Source organism: Microcaecilia unicolor, chromosome 2, assembly GCF_901765095.1.
Source record: "Microcaecilia unicolor chromosome 2, aMicUni1.1, whole genome shotgun sequence".
NCBI classification, from domain to species: domain Eukaryota; kingdom Metazoa; phylum Chordata; class Amphibia; order Gymnophiona; family Siphonopidae; genus Microcaecilia; species Microcaecilia unicolor.
The window spans coordinates 48891381-48910821 of record NC_044032.1 but is presented as its reverse complement, the minus strand read 5'-3'; the positions used below and the strand labels follow the sequence as shown (position 1 = coordinate 48910821).

The 19441-nt window shown below is 42.5% G+C and overlaps 1 protein-coding gene across 1 annotated transcript in view; it reads right to left on the bottom strand.

Moving 5' to 3' along the window:
• Positions 1-19441, bottom strand: part of DYM (dymeclin) — a 693305-nt gene that overhangs the window by 232974 nt on the left and 440890 nt on the right. The gene's annotated exons all lie outside the window — the stretch shown is intronic.

Here is a 19441-nt window from a genome sequence, read left to right as displayed (position 1 = left end):
ACTCTCAGAGGTATAAGAATCTCTTCTCTCCAAAGGGGTCGCCTTTGTTCCCTCATGTAAACATCAACCTTTTCAGTTTCAAGTAGATGTTGAAAAATTCATTAGAACTTTGCAATTGAAGGTGTTTTTTGCAGATAGGTCTGAGACTCGAACACCTTATTCAGAGTGTAGTGTTAAAAGTTCTTGGATTCCCCCGGGTGCTATGGATTCAGTGATATCTATATTACTTCGAGTGGTTTTACAAGTAGAACAATGTAATTATAGAACAAAGTAATCTTTCTAAAGAAGAATTTGCAGCTCTGCAATGTTTAAGTGGTGAAAATTCAATAGTAATTTGTAGAGCTGACAAGGGCAGGGTCATCATATTGATGGGCGAAGAGGAATATATGGCAGAAATCTATTGCCAACTGTGGGATGTGACTACCTACCAAGTGCTGGATGAAGACCTCATGTATGAGATACTGACTATGATTCAGAATGTTATGAACCCAATAGTACAAAGTGAATTTTTAACCAAGAAGGAAAGTCAATTTCTAGGCTATTTATATCCTAGTATCCTTATACTATATATGGTTCCCAAAGTAAACAAGAATGTGACAAATCCACCAGAGAGACAGATTGTTTCCTCCCAGAATTCACTTGTGGAACAGATATGCAAACATACAGATTATTTTTAAAAACCATTGGAATGGGATATTCCCTCTTATGTACATGACATGTCCCATTTTTTTTTTTTTTTTACAAAAGATGGTGCAACAACTGGTCACTATGGATGTACATGCTTTGTACATTTCAGTTCCTCAACAAAAAGCCCTACATGTGGTAGAATGTGCTTTGGAATCCCATTAACGTCCTTTCCAGTCCATACTTCTTTTTTGATGCAATTGATTGAGATAGCTTTAACAAAGTGTTTTTTTTCATTTTTGACAAAAAATTGTATTTACAAAAAACAAGCATAGCAATGGGAGCCAAATTTGCCCCTTCAATTGCGAACTTGTTTATGGGACACTTTGAGGAACATATGTGTATTCAGCAACAGAGTACAACAAAGTGGCTTATTGGGGAAGATTTATTGATGACATTTTTTGGTTGTGGAATGGAACAACTGAAGAACTTATGGCATTTGTACAAGGGTTGAATTCAAGTCATGATACAATCAAATTTGATTGCATATATCATATTCAACAAATAAGTTTTTTTGGACGTGTTGATTAGAAAGGAGGAATGCCAGTTACGCACACACGTGTAAATTAAATTGATGGACAGAAATTCGTTATTGTCTTATGATAGCATGAATCCACAATATCTTAAGAAGAGTCTTACATTCTCTCAATTTATAAGATACTGAAGGATATGTGATTCCTCGCAACAAGTTTCAACAATCTTCACATTTGTTGTAAGAGAAATTTAAAGAGAGAGGGTATCCAACTTAATTAAGAAAGCCCAGAAGCGAGCTTTTTATAATAGAGACCTACTGTTGGCAGGAACGGTGAAATCTACAAAATCTAATACCATGTCGGGCAAACTTTCATCGATTATCAAGAAACACTGAAATATTCTACAAACCCACACAGAAGATTGATAATTTTATATGCCAGAAACAGTAATTTACGGGACAAGAACAGCAGATCTGATGTCTGGTCGAAACATACTCACCCCACCAGGAAGGTTATCATCGAAGATGTGGCAAATGTTCTATTTGTTCGGTGACTCAAAACAGAATAGCAACAAGGTAAAAAGACTATACATCTTAGGCACTGAACGTCATGTGATTCAATTAATGTAATTTATGCCTTTATATGCCCTTGTGAATTATTGTAGATTGGACATACATTGAGGAAATTTAAAATCAAAGTCACAGAACATAGACATTGTATTCTCAATAACAAAATAGAAGCTCCTATAGTTAAACACTATCAACAGTTTCAGCATAAATTCTCACAGTTAAAATGTATGGTCCTTGACCAGGTATCACTGGGAATGAGGGCGGGGATTCTAAAAAAATATTATGAAGAAACGAACAATGGATCTATACGTTGAGAGCAACGGAATCTAATGGATTTAATAGACAAGTAGAATGGAATGCATTTTATTGAAGAGTGTATCCCTTTAATTTTGTCGGGGTCCGGATTGGTCAGTTTTCAGCTTTGCGTTCTTTTAATTCCCGCAGCCATCTTTGCTTTGTGATTTCAGAAAAAAGGTTCTATGAAAAGGCATTTCCCTGAAACAGAATATGATTGTGAAACAAGGCGCTCTTGTTGAAGACAGGAAAGGAAGATTGGTGGATCGGCAGTGCACTGTATCATTTGCAATATAAAGAGAGCTGGATTTATGAAGCCACACATTCAGCAGCAGGAGCAGTTACGGTAGTGTTTTTTTTGCCCGCTAAGTATAATTTCTCCTTTTTGGGCATGCCTGCTGATTTTTTCAAATCTGAATTTGAACTGGGGGTTATTTGATAAAGCACCTTCACTCCAGTAGCTTGTGCTAGCTACAAATCAAGTTTTTTGTTTTTTTTAATCAATGGTTTTCTCTCAACGGGAGTTTTTTTACATTGTATTTTTTTCTCCTGTGATAGTGGAACAGATGATAGAAATGGACTCCTGATGGAGTAGATGGTTATAAATTCAGTAAGAATTTCCCTACTGGGAGGTTTGAGGCTCCTTTTGTTGAACTCATTACATGCACAGCACCGAGACTGAATGGTTGCATAAAACAAACTGTAATTATTTATAGCACTGTCAACAGTGCTATGTACTGTAATGAGAAGGATCCCTGGTTTGATCTTCTGCACTCCTTATCAGCAAGGGCTTGGGATACCGCATAGACACTGATCACAGCCCCTAGAGGGAGAGGGAGCAGAGGGCATCAAAATGCATAAAACCTGATAGCTGGATTTAGATACAGGACTAAATTCTATAAATGGAACCTAAAAAAATAGCGCTAAGCACTATTCTATAAATGGTGCTTAAAGTTAGGTGCTTTTTATAGAATAGCACTTAGCGCCAGGAACCGTGACATTTAGGGGCAACCATTTACACCAACTATACCTTGGTATAAATCTCTGCACCTAAATTAGGAGTGGATCCTCTTTATTCTATAATATGCATAAATTGTGGGAACACCCCTGATCTGCCTATGACACTCCCATGGCTGCACCCCATTTTTGGACCCATGCGTAAAATTTATGAGTGGATCTGCACCTCAATTTATGCATGTACATTCTAATTAAATGCAATTAGCTGCAATAATTGCTTGTTAAAATCTCAATTATCTGCGCTAATTGGCTTGTTATTCAATTAAATTGCACATCCATGTAAATTTTGGCCCTAGGTGTTTTCACTTTGTTCCATTATTGCAGAAAAACATCTATTTTGGGGCCGCCCATGTCCCGCCTTGAAATTTAGATGAACTGTGGTGCAAACAGTCTAAAATTGGGGTGTTGAAAAATCACAACTTAGATGTTTGAGAGAAAAATGTCCTTCTGCACCTTATGACTTTTTTTGGACTTTTTTTGTTTTGAAAATGAGCCCCTTAGTGTCATAACTGAAATATGCAGATGTTTCTGAGGTACTTTTTCTTTATGAGAGAATACCTGCTAATACCTGAAGACTAACACTATGTTTTCAGTGATACCGCTGCTGAACAAAATGACATTTTCTTTGGGTTGATTAATATAGAATGATACATACAATTTTTGACTACACAGCTATACTGTTTTTGTCTTCCAGATCTCACTCCTCTCAGATCATGCCAGTTTTCCTTGAAAGCAAATACTGTTATTTTTTTCTGCCTGAATACTTCTTGAGCAAAGAATGAGTTTTCACATTGACTACCTACTTTAGACCAAACACGGCCCTGGCCAGACATGTTCAGACACAGATAAAATGGTGGCCTCAGATAACCAAGGTCACCAAAACTACTCAGGCAGACAGCATTGTGCCTCCCTGCCTACAAGTTTCTTATCTCTTACTTTCCTAGAGGTCGGAACAAAGCATAGCTCAACATCAAGTCATTTTTCTCTCAAGTTTTCTGTTCTTTTGTTTTTGTTGTTCCTGCAGCTTTAAATTAACTTTGCAAATAACAACTTTCTTGCCTTTTCATATTTCTTGGCTTGCATGGGACTATTTTCCTTTCAGGTGATTTGCTGTACAATAGCAATGATAAAATTCTGTAATAACCCACCACAGCAGAGGTGTAGTCTAAAGGTTAAAATAACAGGCTGGGAAACAGAAGGTCCAGGTTCAAATCCTATAGCAGCACCTTCTGGCCTAGGGCAACATGGAGGGACATAATCGAACGGCGCCGGCCAAATAGCTGGCCGGCCATCTTTGGGGCCGGCGCTGCAAGTGGGCAGAGCCGGCCATCTTTTTCTTTGCTAATACGGTTGGGCCCAGCCAAATGTCAGAGTTCGCCAAGTTTGAGATGGCCGGCATCGGTTTTCGGCCATAATGGAAACTAATGCCGTCGATCTCAAACCTGGCGAAATCCAAAGCATTTTGTCGTGGGAGGAGCCAGCATTTGTAGTGCACTGGCCCCCCTCACATGTCAGGACACCAACCGGGCACCCTAGGGGGCACTTCTAAAAATTAAAAAAAAAATTAGCTCCCAGGTGCATAGCTCCCTTACCTTGGGTGCTGAGCCCCCCAAACCCCCCCCCCCCCCAGAAACCCACTCTCCACAACTCTACACCATTACCATAGCCCTAAGGGGTGAAGGGGGGCACCTACATGTGGGTATAGTAGGTTTTGGGTGGGTTTTGGAGGGCTCCCATTTACCACCACAAGTGTAACAGGTAGGGGGGGATGGGCCTGGGTCCACCCATCTGAAGTGCACTGCACCCACTAAAAACTGCTCCAGGGACTTGCATACTGCTATCAGGGAGCTGGGTATGAAAATTGAGGCTGGCAAAAAAGGTTTTTTTTTTGGGTGGGAGGGGGTTGGTGACCACTGGGGGAGTAAGGGGAGGTCATCCCCGATTCCCTCCGGTGGTCATCTGGTCAGTTGGGGCCCCTTTTTGAAGCTTGGTCATGAAAAAAAAGGGACCAAGTAAAGCCGGCGAAATGCTTGTTAAGCCTGGCTTTTTTTTCCCATTATCAGGCGAAGCCGGCCATCTCGTGAGCATGCCCCTGTCCCGCCTTCACTACCCTACTGACACGCCCCCTTGATATTTCGCTGGCTCCGTGACGGAAAGCAGTTGAACCCAGCCAAAATCGGCTTTCGATTATACCGATTTGGCCGGGTTCAGAAGATGGCCGTCGATCACTTTCAAAAATGAGCTGGATAGTAACATATTCCAGCCAATCTATAGTCTCTACGGATATATATTTATTAGTGTGCTTTTGGTTCATTAGAAAGTCTTAAAAATTGTAGTGAATGCAAAATTGATTTAGTGTGTGATAACCTATGAATTAATATGTTTATGAACAGCTTGCAAGACTGAAAGTTGACAAAGCCAAAGGGCCCAATGAAATACATTCCAAGATGCTGAAGCTGCTCAGAAAGGTATTGGTGGGTCCTCTAAAGGAAATGTTTAATAGATATTTGGAAACAGGGGACATTTCATGGGATTGGAGAAAGGCTGATGAGGATCCTCTTCAACAAAAGTGGAAACAGAGAAAAGAAACAGACTAGTGAGCCTTACCTTGGTGGTAGGAAAGGTAATGGAGACACTGGTGAAGGAAAGGATAGTCAACTTTCTATAGTCCAAAGGGATGCAAGATCTGAGGCAACATGGCTTCACCAAAGGCAAATCATGTTAAACAAACCTGATTGATTTTTTTGACTGGGTGAGAAAAGAACCAGAAATAGAATGAATGAGATGTGATCTACAAAAATGAGAAGTTTGGGTGAATGCTTGGCAGTTAAGCTTTTAATGTGAGATAATGTAGGGTGATGCATTTGGGGTGCAGAAATCCAAAGAAGCTGTAAGTGATTATATGCTATTTTTCATTTAATAAAATTTATGGATACAAAAAAAAAGCAGCAGATAGATCAAGAAGGATGAGGAAAGAATTAGAGACCTTTGAATGTAAACTACTAAAGACTCACCTGTTTGAACAAACTTACGAAAAGAGCCAACTCACATAGAGTCCATACTCACTGTTCATCAATGCAATATACATCCACTTTGATCCCTCATCCCGCAATCCAGTCTATCATACACTTATCCACGGAACTATGTACACCATATGTCTAACACTACCATTTAGCTTCCCATTGTCCCCTTCCAATATTTCTATGTTGATGTCCCATTGTCATATTCCTAATTTGATATTTGAATGTCTCGTACAACTTTGCACAATGTAATCCATAACCAAATTGTAACAAATGTATTTCTATTATTCATATCCTATTGTAAGCCACACTGAGCCCGCAAAAAGGTGGGAAAATGTGGGATACAAATGCAATCAATAAATAAATGTGGCCAGAAACAGGTCACTGGAGACTTTAAGCAAGGGCTGTTTCAGTTGAATGTAGAGGTGAAAGTTCTTACTAACTTAGGACTCACACCTTCCCCATTTTACTGAAATCAGAATGTTTGAAATCCAGAACTTTAAGAACTTCAGTAGAAGTGAGAGGAGGTGAGATGCTGATATGCCAGACCAAGAAAGAAACTTTGTTCTGAGGATCTCAGGGTAGATAAACAATGTGACGAGGCAGTGGATAAGGCCAGAAGGATACATGGCCGCACAGAGAGGGTCATAACCAGCAGAAAACAAGGAGGTGATAATGCCCCTGTACAAATCATTGGTGAGATTGCATTTGGAGTACTGTATTCAGTTTTGGAGGTTGTATTTGGAGGTTCAGAGGAAAGAAACCAAAATGGTATGGTGTCTGTGCAAGAAGACAACTGAAAAGAGGCTTGAAGACTTCAAGCCTCTTTGAGAGTGGAGGAGTGGCCTAGTGGTTAGTGTGGTGGACTTTGGTCCTGGGGAACTGGGTTCGATTCCCACCACAGGCACAGGCAGCTCCTTGTGACTCTGGGCAAGACACTTAACCCTCCATTGCCCCAGGTACAAATAAGTACCTGTATATAATATGTAAGACGCATTGAACCTGCTATGAGTGGGAAAGCGCGGGGTACAAATGTAACAAAAAAATATGTATACCCTGGAGAAGAGGAAGAATGGGGGAGATATGACACAAACATTTAAATGCTTGAAAAATATTAAGAAATAAAACAACCTTTTCCAAAAACAGAGAGACTACAGTGCTCATTTTCAACGCACACAGACACCTCAAAACGCCCCCCAAAAATCTATCTGCCAAAAAACGTCCGAATATCAATTTTGGAAAAGTAGGAAAAAAAAAACCTGTCCAGCACAGCAGTTTGACTGAATAGCAAAGGGGAGTGTTGGGAGAGCGGGGTGTAGGAGGCATGTTTTGGGCAGGACTAGGGAGATCTAAAAAATAGGACATCTAACAGCGATAATCAAAGTGTGGAGTGGAGTAATGGCCTAGTGGTTCAAATCCCACTGCTGCTTCTTGTGATCTTGGGCAAGTTACGTAACCCTCCTTTGCCTCAGGTACAAATTTAGATTATGAGTCCTCTAGGGACAGGAAATACCCAGTGTACCTGAATGTAACTCACCTTGAGCTACTACTGAAAAGGTGTGAGCAAAATTTAAATAAATAAATAAATAATAAAATAATAATCGAAGTCTTAGATTTAGGGCATCCTAAGTTAGATCTGTTTCAATCACATCCAGGGTAAGAAAAATCTGGATGTTTTTCCTGTTTGAAAAGGCTTGTGAGATAAGACATTTTTTTGGACTTCATGAGCAAATTCTAACTTAGATGACTTCAAAAATGCTCTTCCAAAGAACTACAGGACATGAAATGGAGTTGCAAGGAAGGAAACTGAAAAGCAACATCAGGAAATATTTTACTATGGAGAGGGTGGTGGCTGCCCTGGGGATGTTCTTCCAGAGCAAGTGGTGGGGTCAAAAACAGTGACGGAATGCAAAAAGGAACGGGAGATGTAATAAAAGTATAGAACATTTCCATTCACAGTAAAAGTTAATTAACTTTCACACTTTAAAGAAAAAAAAAAAGAGCACAGAGGGGAGTAGACTGCACCGGGCGTCAGTTACAACCCTAATCTACACGGAATCACAGGTACAATCCTGATCACCTTTCTGAGTAGACTGGATGAGCCACACTGATCTTTATCTGCTGTCATGTACTAGGCACTCTTTCCTCTAAGCCTGGGGTTCTCAACCCAGTCCTCAGGACACACCTAATCCAGTCAAGTTTTTAGGATACCTACAATGAATATGCATGAGATAAGTTTGCATGCGCTGCCTCCACTGTATGCAAATCTATCTCATGTATATTCATTGTGGGTATCCTGAAAACCTGACTGGCTAGGTGTGTCGAGGACTGGGTTGAGAACCCCCAACTGCATTGGTGCTTCAATATTGTGTTTTCAATCACTAGGAGCAGGCAGGTTGCCTAGAGTGCTGCAGAACTTGAGATGTGATCTATGACCCTCACTATTGAAAATCTGATAATGAAACAGCACCCCCCAGTGGCAGGACTGTAGTGGAGGATTCCCGCTCAGCTTAGAGGGAACAGTAGCACTAGGGTACTCATACAGGACAAAAGAGCTGCTTGCTCGTCCTCCTGATATGGACTAGACCAGTGGTTCCCAAACCTGTCCTAGAGAGCCTCCAGCCAGTTGGGTTTTCAGAATATCTATGATGAATAAGCATGAGATAAATCTTCATACATTTGAGGTAGTGTATTCATATGTATTTCATGTATATTTATTGCAGATATCCTGGAAATCCAACTGGCTGGGATTGGGGGGGGGGAGCTCCAAGGACAGGTTTAGGAACGTGGACTAGATTTCTTCAAGAAACAATTGCAGGAAAATAAAAGGACACAGTGGTAGGATTAAAGATTTCATCAGCGGCCTTACTCAAACAAGATTCCTATGCCACTATTCTGAGAAAACTCATATTATATTTAAAATTCTTCACCTTAGAGTCCAAGTACAGAGCAGCATCAAAGGATCAGCCTCTAACTCTGTGAAAAAAGGAAATCCCTCTCGCTTAGAAAGATCGCTTTTTAGCATTGGCTCAGCTGCATTCATCTTTGAAAGGATATGGCTCGTTTAACACAGAACTAATCATGAATGGAAAGAGGCTGAAAATCCCCTGTGTTTTGCCCATTCATAATGCTGGCATAGCGCAGACTGCCAAACCTGCTCCGCCTCTAATCATTTTTACCAAGACACGGATGCATCTCAGATACTCCTGTAAATGAGAAGGCTGCATTATTCATGTAATTACCAAAGCCTGTACTGAAGTGTTTCACTAATCATACAATGCACTTTCCTTTCTTGCATTTGTTTTTCTTTTACAATAGAAACATAAATGAAGTCAGATGTGGCATTTCACTGGGAACCATTTTATTGTTTATTCATCGTCCTGCTGCCTTTATAAACGTTCTTTGTAAATCAGCATGTATGTTATTTATTGTTTGGGAAAATCGGAGAAAGACAAATGTCTTCATAAGAACCAGGAGTAGCCTGGTGGTACCAAGCTGACAACCGGGGAAGCCTGGTTCAAATCCCAGTGCTGCTTGAACATAAGAATAACCATACTGTGTCAGACTAAAGGTCCATCTAGCCCAGTATCCTGTTTCCAACAGTGGCCAATCCAGGTCACAAGTACCTGGCAGAAACCCAAATAGTCATAAATAAAAAGGGAACAAAAGAACTTGTAGTGTTGAGAAAAAAGAAATAACGAAAAAGGAGGAAAAAAGGAACCAGGGGCATCAGATTTATATCAGTGGCAAGGCTATTAGGTCTCCTATAGCGCTCAGCTATTCCAAACCCTTGAGCCTACTGCATAACATCAATCACTTGCCACCCTGGACCAAAAACCTCCAAGAAACTGCTATCCATACTTTATTGAAAAAATTGAAAATCCATATCAAGAGGAAAACTTCTTATACAAACTTATAACATATCAAGAAATATATAAATGGCGACTACTTATCCTGCATTAGCAGACTCAGCGCTGATCAAATGATTCCACTGCCCGATGCCAGAACTTGTATAAAAACATGTATAAAACCAAGAGTTTCGGTCAAATGACCTGCTTCTGGAAATAGTGGATGTCGAACGCACTAAAGTATGTCTGGCAAAAGACGCTGACAACAAGCCTATCTTATTCTTTCTTTAACCCAAATACGGTAACCACTGTTACTACATCCTCTGGCAGAGGGTTCCAGAGCTTAACTATTCATAGAGTGAAAAAATATTTCCTCCTATTTGTTTTAAAATAAATTCCATGTTACTTCCTTGAGAACTTTTAGTGCAGGTACAGTGCTGGGCAGACTTTAGCGCTATAGAAATGATAAGTAGCAGTAGTATTAATAGACTATTATGGTCTGTGCCCTGAGAAAGGCAGGGACAAATCAAACTCGGGTATACATTTAAAGTAGCACATACCATGTAAAATGAGTTTATCTTGTTGGGCAGACTGGATGGACCATTCAGGTCTTTATCTGCCATCATTTACTACGTTACTATGTTGAGTGTCCCCTAGTCTTTATACTTTTTGAAAGAGCAAAAACATCGATTTACTACCTGTTCTACACCATTCAGGATTTTATAGACTCAATCATATACGCCCTCATCCATTTCTTTCCAAGCTGAAGAGCCCTAACCTCTTTAGTCTTTCCTAATTTAGGAAGAGTTCCATCCCCTTTATAATTTTGTTTGCTCTTCTTTGAACCTTTTCTAATTGGACAAATCATTCTCATTCTACAACTTTGATGCATAAAGTTAGGCACGTGCATTACAGAATACTAGCACTTATATAATGTGCGAATAAGTTGCTTACTGGGGAATTCTATAAGTGGCACCTAAAGTTAGGTGCTAATTCCATGGCCAAATTTCAGTGCAGAAACACGTTCTACCAGATACAAGGCAACGAAAGGGTCTGAAACAGTAGATCAGTGCGGAAATACACTTAAGCGCTCAGTTATAGAATAGTGCCTAAGTGTATCCATGCGAAACTGTAAAAGGAGTATTCCCATGGGAGGGGCCAGGGTGTTCCGGCAAATTTCATGCAGCACTATAGAATACTGTGGATTTCCACCTGGTTTCAGTTGGTGTAAGTCTTTGGGTGTGGAATTCAGCTGTAAATGGCATTCTACTGCATAAAATGGGTCCTAAATAGCATGACTTGTGGTAAAATAACCTGTCTTAACAGTAGCCCATGTTGACGACTTCCCCCATTAGTCACTATTCTATAAATATAGAGGTCGATATTTAGCCAGTGGTGATCAGCACTTTGGTGACCACTGCCAGCATTAAACCCGGTAATTCAATGGTGGACCATGTCCAGGCTTCAATGTTGAATTTCTGGGTTCATGGAGCCGGGTAACCCATAACCAGTTAAGTGTGATATTCAGCACTTAACCAGCTATGGACTACTGCATAAAGATAGGATTAAATGTCAGCACTTAGCCATCTAAGTGCTGACTTCACTCCCAAACACCCCCAAAATAGCTGGTTTGCACTTCAGTGCTAACCAGTTAATTGCCACCAAAAATGACCAGTTAGACCCTAATGGGTGAGTTAAGCAACCAGGAGCTATTTGTGGCCAGTTAAATTGCACTGAATATCGATAACTTAGTGCTCAAAATCAATACTGTGTAAACAGAATGGGGGCATACACATGGGAGGGGCATTGGCAGGGAGTGGCGTTCCTAGGGTGGCTGACACCTGGGGTGGATCGCCGATGTGCCCCCCCCCCCCCGGATGCAGCGTGACCCCCCCCCCGGTGAAACGACGGACACCCCCCCCCCCGGTGCATCTTTACCTGCTGGGGGGGGGGGGGGCTGCGCGTCTGTCGGAAACGCTCATTCCCTGCTCCCTCTGCCCGGGAACGGGTTACTTCCTGTTCCGGGAGGGAGTAGGGAACAAGCGTTCCAGCGGCAAAACGACGGACACCTCCCCCCCGGTGAAACGACACCCCCCACGGGTACATCTTTACCTGCTTGGGGGGGGGGGGGGGGCGCGCGCCTGTCGACTTCGCTCGTTCCCTGCTCCCTCTGCCCCGGAACAGGAAGTAACCCGTTCCGGGGCAGAGGGAGCAGGGAACGAGCGTTGCCGACAGACGCGCGGCACCCCCCCCCCCCCCCCCCTTGGTACGCCACTGTTGACAGGTCAGGGGCGTGCCACACATATATGCATTCAGCTTCTAGAATCATGCCAGTTATGTATTTGATTGTAGCATTTTTGACGCAACATTTACACCAGCATTGACATGCTGATATAGAATTTGTGCTGAGCCTGCAGCATCTATAAAGAACTTACCCCTATATGTATAGTGGCTAGCGGCGAGTGCTGTCTACATCTATCCAGTTCCACCGCCTATCCATATAGCACTACTGAATATACATAGTTTTTTGTACTCACCAACAAGACTGAATGTCGGGCTGTTTCGGGTTGTAGCCTTTGCGTTTGAAGATTAAGTCAGGACTTTAAGGGATAGACATTCAGATAGCAGCAGCCAGCATCTTTTTAGCCGCTGGCGGTGTTAATCACCTTATCCTTAACCACTCCAAGACAGTGGCCGCCTGGATCACTGGCAAATCATCTGCTCCTTTACTTGCTCCACACAAAAATGGTCAGCCTATTACTTTAGTTTCATCCTTTAAATACCTCAGCATTATTTTAAGTCAGGAATTATCTTTTAAAGAGCAAATTGCGAAACCTGACCAAGACTGCCTTTTCCATCTTCGTCAGTTTCGCACTATTCAACCACTCTTAGATAAACCTCCACAAGAAACATTCTTGTCTTTTGTCATCTCCAGGGTCGACTACTGTAGTACTGTATATTCAGGATTGTCAGCATACTCCTTATCTCTGTCCAAAATACAGCTCTGTGAGTCCTTACTCACTCAAAATGATTTGATCATATAACCCTGCTCTTCATTCTCAACCACTGGCTTCCAATAGTTTTTTGTATTCAATTTAAATTTCTCACACTTACTTTTAAGGCTTTCTTCTCTAGGACTCCTTCTTGCTTGGCAGCTCTCAAAGTATCCTACAGCCCTCTGAGACTACTCCGATCTTTGAATGATCATTGGTTCTGCATCCTATCCCCCAGTGATGCCCTACTTGAATCTACAAGAAATACTGTTTTTTTTTTTCTGTCTTGCCCCATCTCTGCGAAATGTCTTGCCACCACATGTGCATTTGGAGTCGTTCTACCCTAAGTTTCGCTCGGCCTTTAAAACCTACCTTTTCCAAAATGCATTTGGAGATGTTACGGCAGTTGTTGGTGGGGTTGTTAGGGTCCACTAACTAACCATGTAAGCCGCATTGAGCCTGCCATGAGTGGGAAAGCGCGGGGTACAAATGTAACAAAAAAAAAAAAAACCTCTGGGTAATTTACCTTTTTCCCCCCCCCCCCTTCTTTCTCTCTCTCTCTGTAAGTGTGACTGTTTCTTTTCTAGCCAAAATATCTACAAAAAGGAATATAAACCTGGACAAATCTCTGTGTCTTGTATCAAATATTACTCAGTGAGAACACAGAAGTTAACATCTATAAATAATAAACTATTTTAAATAAACAGTAATGAATGTGCTCAGATTGTGACCACCTCAAATAGGAGGGTAAGACTTATACAAGGAACCATCAACACACTTAAATATTCCTTATTACATGCACATATCTATATATGTAGTCCAACAGCTACTACTCATTATATCATTAAGTACTTATCTCAAGCTGCAGATGTAAGTGCCGGTTTCCTTTAAAATGAACTTCCCAATCAAGATAGTCAAACAATGCAATACAGAATCAGTTCTTCATGGCATTCCCCAGGAACTGAGCCCGCTTTAGCCTTCCCTCATAGGGAAGTCATTCCATCCCCTTTATAATTTTCGTTGCCCTTTTCTGTACCTTTTCTAATTCTGCTATATCTTTTTTGAGGTGCGGTGACCAGAATTGCATACAGATAAGCTAATACTCTAAACATTGGTACCTAAATGCTAGCACCTTCTTTAAAGAATTACCATTTCACTTGCTGTGTATAATGGACCAGGGGTGTAGCCACGGGTGGGCCTGGATGGGCCCAGGCCCAGCCACTTTCCCTCCAGGCCCGCTCACCCGACATCCCCATGGGGTTTAAATCTTTTTTTTTTTACTTCCGTCGAAGCAGCCACGTCGTTGAAAGCCCTGCCCGTCAAGCCTTCCCTTCGTGAGTTTGTTCCCTCAGAGTCCCGCCTTCCGACATCATTTCCTCTTTCCGCGAGGGCGGGACTCTGAGGGAACGAACTCACGAAGGGAAGGCTTGATGGACAGGCTTTCAATGATGCGGCCGCTTCGACGGAGGTAAAAAAGATTTAAACCACGGCACGCAGGGTGGCACTGTGGCAGGAAGAGAAAGGGGGATGTTGGGGGGAGAAGAGGGCGGGTAGGTGGATATAAATGGGAGGGGAGGATGGGGGCAAAGGAGAATCGCTGGACATGGATTGACGGAGGGGGGCAGGGGAGAGAAGAGAATTGCTGGGTATGGATGGATAGAGGGGGTAGGGGAGAGAAGAGAATTGCTGGGTATGGATGGTTAGAGGGGGCAGGGGAGAGAAGAGAATTGCTGGATATGGATAGATGGAGGGGGGCAGGGGAGATAAGAGAATTGCTGGGTATGGATGGTTAGAGGGGGTAGGGGAGAGAAGAGAATTGCTGGGTATGGATAGATGGAGGGGGTCAGGGGAGAGACAGAATTGCTGGGTATGGATGGATGGAGGAGGGCAGGGGAGAGAAGAGAATTGCTGCTTATGGATGGATAGAGGGGGGCAAGGGAGCGAGGAGAATTGCTGGACATGGATGGAAGGAAGGGAAGGGTATGACAGGAAGGAGATGCACATGGATGGAGGGGAGAGAGAAGAAATTCTGGACATGGATGGAGGGGAGGGAAGACAGAGGAAGGAGATGCACATGGATGGAGGGGAAGGGAGAGAGAAGAAATGCTGGAGATGGATGGAAGGGGGCGAGGAAAAATGCTGACATGGATGGAGGAGAGGTAAGGGAGAGAAGAAATGCTGGACATGGATGGAGGGGAGGGAAGAGAGAGGAAGGAGATGAGATGAGGGAAAAGGAAGAGAGGAGAAAAACTGCTCATGGATGGAGAAAATAGGCAGAAGCTGGATTCACTGGACAGTCAAGTCTGTGGAGGACACGGCTTTTACCTACGGATGTAGGGCAAGAAATGAAGAAGAAAGGAGGAAAGTAAAGAAATAAATGGAAAGGAATCCCTGGAAATGGAGTTAAGAGGACAGATAACAGCAGAATCAGATACTGGGCCAGCACGATCAGAAAAACAAAGTCATCAGATAACAAAGGTAGAAAAAAAATCATTTTATTTTCATTATAGTGTTTGGAATATGTTCACTTTGAGAATCAGGTGCTCAACGTTAAAAGTTTATATTTATTTACTTATTTATGGAATTTTATCCCACATTAAACATCAATTAGATTGGAACCTGGGATCATTTAATTTTTTTTTCCTGGAGAGAGTAATGCATTGCCACCCCCCCAGGCTCTCTCCCCGGCTACAGCCAGCTCTGCAATTATGAGGGGAGGAGGCGCAGAGGTGGACTGGGCAGAGAGCCTGTTGTTAAACATTTACCAGCACACCACTGATAGTATATAACAACAGATAAAGACCTGTACGGTCCATCCAGTCTGCCCAACAAGATAAACTAATTTTACATGGTATGAAATATACCCGAGTTTGATTTGTCCTTGCCATTCTCAGGGCACAGACCTTAGAAGTCTGCCCAGCACTGTTCTTGTACTAAAAGGTCTGAAGCTAACGTCGAAGCCCCTCAAATTTTACACTCCAGCCCATCCACATCTATTTAGTCACAATCAAGGCACAGACCGTAGAAGTCTGCCCAGCACTGGTTTTGCTTCCCAATTACCAGTGTTCCACCTAGCACTGGACCCAAGATGATGGAGGCTTAAGTGATTTGCCTACAAGGACAATATGCTGGTGGCGCCAGATTGTCCTTGTAGGCAACTCACTTAACCCTCCATCGCTTTGGGTCCAATGCTGGGTGGATTCTGGAAGAAATGACAGTCCAGACCATGTCCCCTAGCTTGGGCAGCAGCAACACAGTGGTTCCTCATACTGTACAGAAGGCAATGGCAAACCATTTGTGTATCATGCCAAAACACCCCACAATGGGACCAATGTGTGGTTGATAGGAGTTCAACTCAATGGCACATCTGGATCTGGAATAACCCACCACTGCTCATGAAGCAAACCTAACACAAAAACCTGAACCTAGATGTAGTTTAATATGGAATGGCTAAGTTTGCAACTAAGAATAGTTTACCTTGTTGGCTTCACTTAATATGCATCCTCACAATTATATGATGACATAAGCTCCTTAAGGGGAATTTATATAGTTAACTGCTTCCCAATACTTAGTTTCATTTTTAGCAACGTTCGGAGACACGTAGATTTTTGTTTTTATTATTTCTGGGGAGTTTCCAAAAGAGCTGCCTGAATTTCCTGTAACTTCAGCAGAAAAATAAAACTTTTTAGATAATTAATGGTGCTATGCCAAAAATAAAAAGGAATGGAGGAATGAGGGCACCAGGAAAATATTTCAGATCTTTCTAGGTTTAATGCACAGAAGAATGGTAACATCCACAGCTTTAGGATACATCTGAAATGCTGCAGCATGGCTGATAGAAGGCTGCAAGTGTTGTGACCACATCACACCCTTCCTGCAAAAGCTACACTGGCTACCAGTACTTTACAGGGCTAAATTTAAAACTCTATATTTGATTTTCAAGGTCCTCAGACAAGATGGCCCAAAGTACTTAAAGAATAAGCTAGCCCTTTAAGGTCCTCTCAATGATCATCACTATATGTACCCTTGTCAAAAGAAATTGTACAGTGTGATACCCTTTAGCTAGCTTTCTCTGGAGTAGCCCCCACGCTCTGGAATTTTCTCCCAGAGGGGCTCCATATAACTCGAGACTATCTCTACTTCAGGAAGCAGGTGAAAGCCTGGCTCTTTTCCCAAGCCTTTAATAAATAGGGTGATTGACTATACACTCATTCTGTACCTGAACTAGCTTGCTACACACACTATAACTTAGATCAGTTCCTTATCTCTTGCTTAACTATACAAAGAATGTGCCTTCAGTTTAGCTAACTATCAAATTATCCCAACTGACTCTGTACCACGCATCTTGTTCCCATCATATATCAGTTCTTGGTCCCTCAGCTATATGGTAAGCGGTACTGTAGAAAATCTTTAGAATCATATCTATGTTAGTTGAATGTTCTAATGCATGCTTATTAGGTGTATTATTAGTATTATGCTAACATTGTATTATGTCTCTGGTATTTGAATTCCAGTGCTGTTAAATGAGTATATTTTTGATACTGTTTCATGGTAGTTCTACTATTAGGTTTCAAGTTACTGTTTTCCAGTTTACCTCATTTATTGTATTTATGTTTATTCTTGGTTATTTTATTATTGTTATGCTGTTAACAAATTGTAAGTCTTATGTTAAACTACCTGCTGTACACTGCCTTGGGTGAATCTCTTCATGAAGGTGGTTAATAAATCCCAATAACTAACTAACTAAATAAATATAGCGAGTCACTTAACCTTCCATTGCCTCAGGTAATTCCATTGCCTCAGGTACACACTTAGAGTGGAGGAGTGGCCTAGTGGTTAGGGTGGTGGACTTTGGTCCTGAGGAACTGAGTTCAATTCCCACTTCAGGCACAGGCAGCTCCTTGGGACTCTGGGCAAGTCACTTAACCCTCCATTGCCCCAGGTACAAATAAGTACCTGCAGAGGCTTATCTGGAATCCGGCGGTAGGGGGGGGCCAGAGCCAGGGGGCACATTTTAGCCCCCCCGAAGCCACCGACCCCCCCCCCCCCCGCCGCCAGCCCTCCCCCGCTGCCGTTTCTTACTTTTGCGCCGAGGTCCACTTCCTCCTGGGCCTTTCAAAATATTTCTTCTGCTAGCGGGGGACCCCAACCCCCGCCAGCCAACCCGAGGTGACGTCTTTCAAGTTCTTCGTCCGCCGTGGCTGATGTGCTGGAGTTGAGCGGCTGAATCCAGTTCGGAGTCTGACATCGCACGAACATCGCACGACGTTAGACTCCGAACTGGATTCAGCCGCTCAACTCCAGCACGTCGGCCACGGCGGACGAAGAACTTGAAAGACGTCACCTCGGGATGGCTGGCGGGGGTTGGAGTCCCCCGCCAGCTGAAGAAATATTTTTAAAGGCGCAGGAAGAAGCGGACCTCGGCGCAAAAGTAAGAAACGGCAGCGGGGGAGGGCTGGCGGATGGGGGGTCAGGGCGAAATCTGCAGGGGCCCAGGCCCCTGCGGCCCCACACAGATACGCCCCTGAGTACCTGTATATAATATGTAAGCCGCATTGAGCCTGCCATGAGTGGGAAAGCGCAGGGTACAAATGTAACAAAAAAAAAACAAACAAAAAAAAAGATTGTAAACCCTCTGGGGTGAGGGAAATACCTACTGTACCTCAGTGTCGCTTGCATTGAGCTACTATTGAAAAGGAATGAACTATATAAGAACAAAACTCCTTTGATACCCCAAGGAAGAAAAACCAGAGAAGGGGAAAGGATGGTGTGTGTGGGTGCCTGCAGTGGACAAAAACGCAGTGGTAGCAGTATTTAAAACAGAGAGACAGACAGCCAAACTCAGTGTACTCTACATATTCATTGTGAACATCCTGAAAAATGTCTGTCCTATGCATGAGGTACTCCAGAACCAGCTTGAGAAATACTGTGCTAAACTATACTAACTGTCCATAAATGCAGACGGTAGTTTTTTTTTGCATAGATACATTTGCAAATATTTTAGTGCGTATTAACACATACTTTCTTTCTTGCAGTGTCACTAAGTAAGAACGTACTTTGCATCTCCTTTGTGTTAATGTGCAATCTGTGCTATAAATATCATAAGCTAGTTGCACCCATTTGAATGAATCACTTACAGTTAATTATGAAGGCGCTGAACGAATTACCACTAAAATGATAGCGGGGTGGGACGACTTCCCTATGAAGAAAGACTAAGGAGGCTAGGGCTATTCAGCTTGGAGAAGAGACGGCTGAGGAGAGACATGATAGAGGTATATAAAATAATGAGTGGAGTGGAACAGGTGGATGTGAAGCGTCTGTTCACGCTTTCCAAAAATACTAGGACTAGGGGGCATGCGATGAAACTACAGTGTAGTAAATTTAAAACAAATCAGAGAAACGTTTTCTTCACCCAACGCATAATTAAACTCTGGAATTCGTTGCCGGAGAACGTGGTGAAGGCGGTTAGCTTAGCAGAGTTTAAAAAGGGGTTAGACGGTTTCCTAAAGGACATGTCCATAAACCACTACTAAATGGACTTGG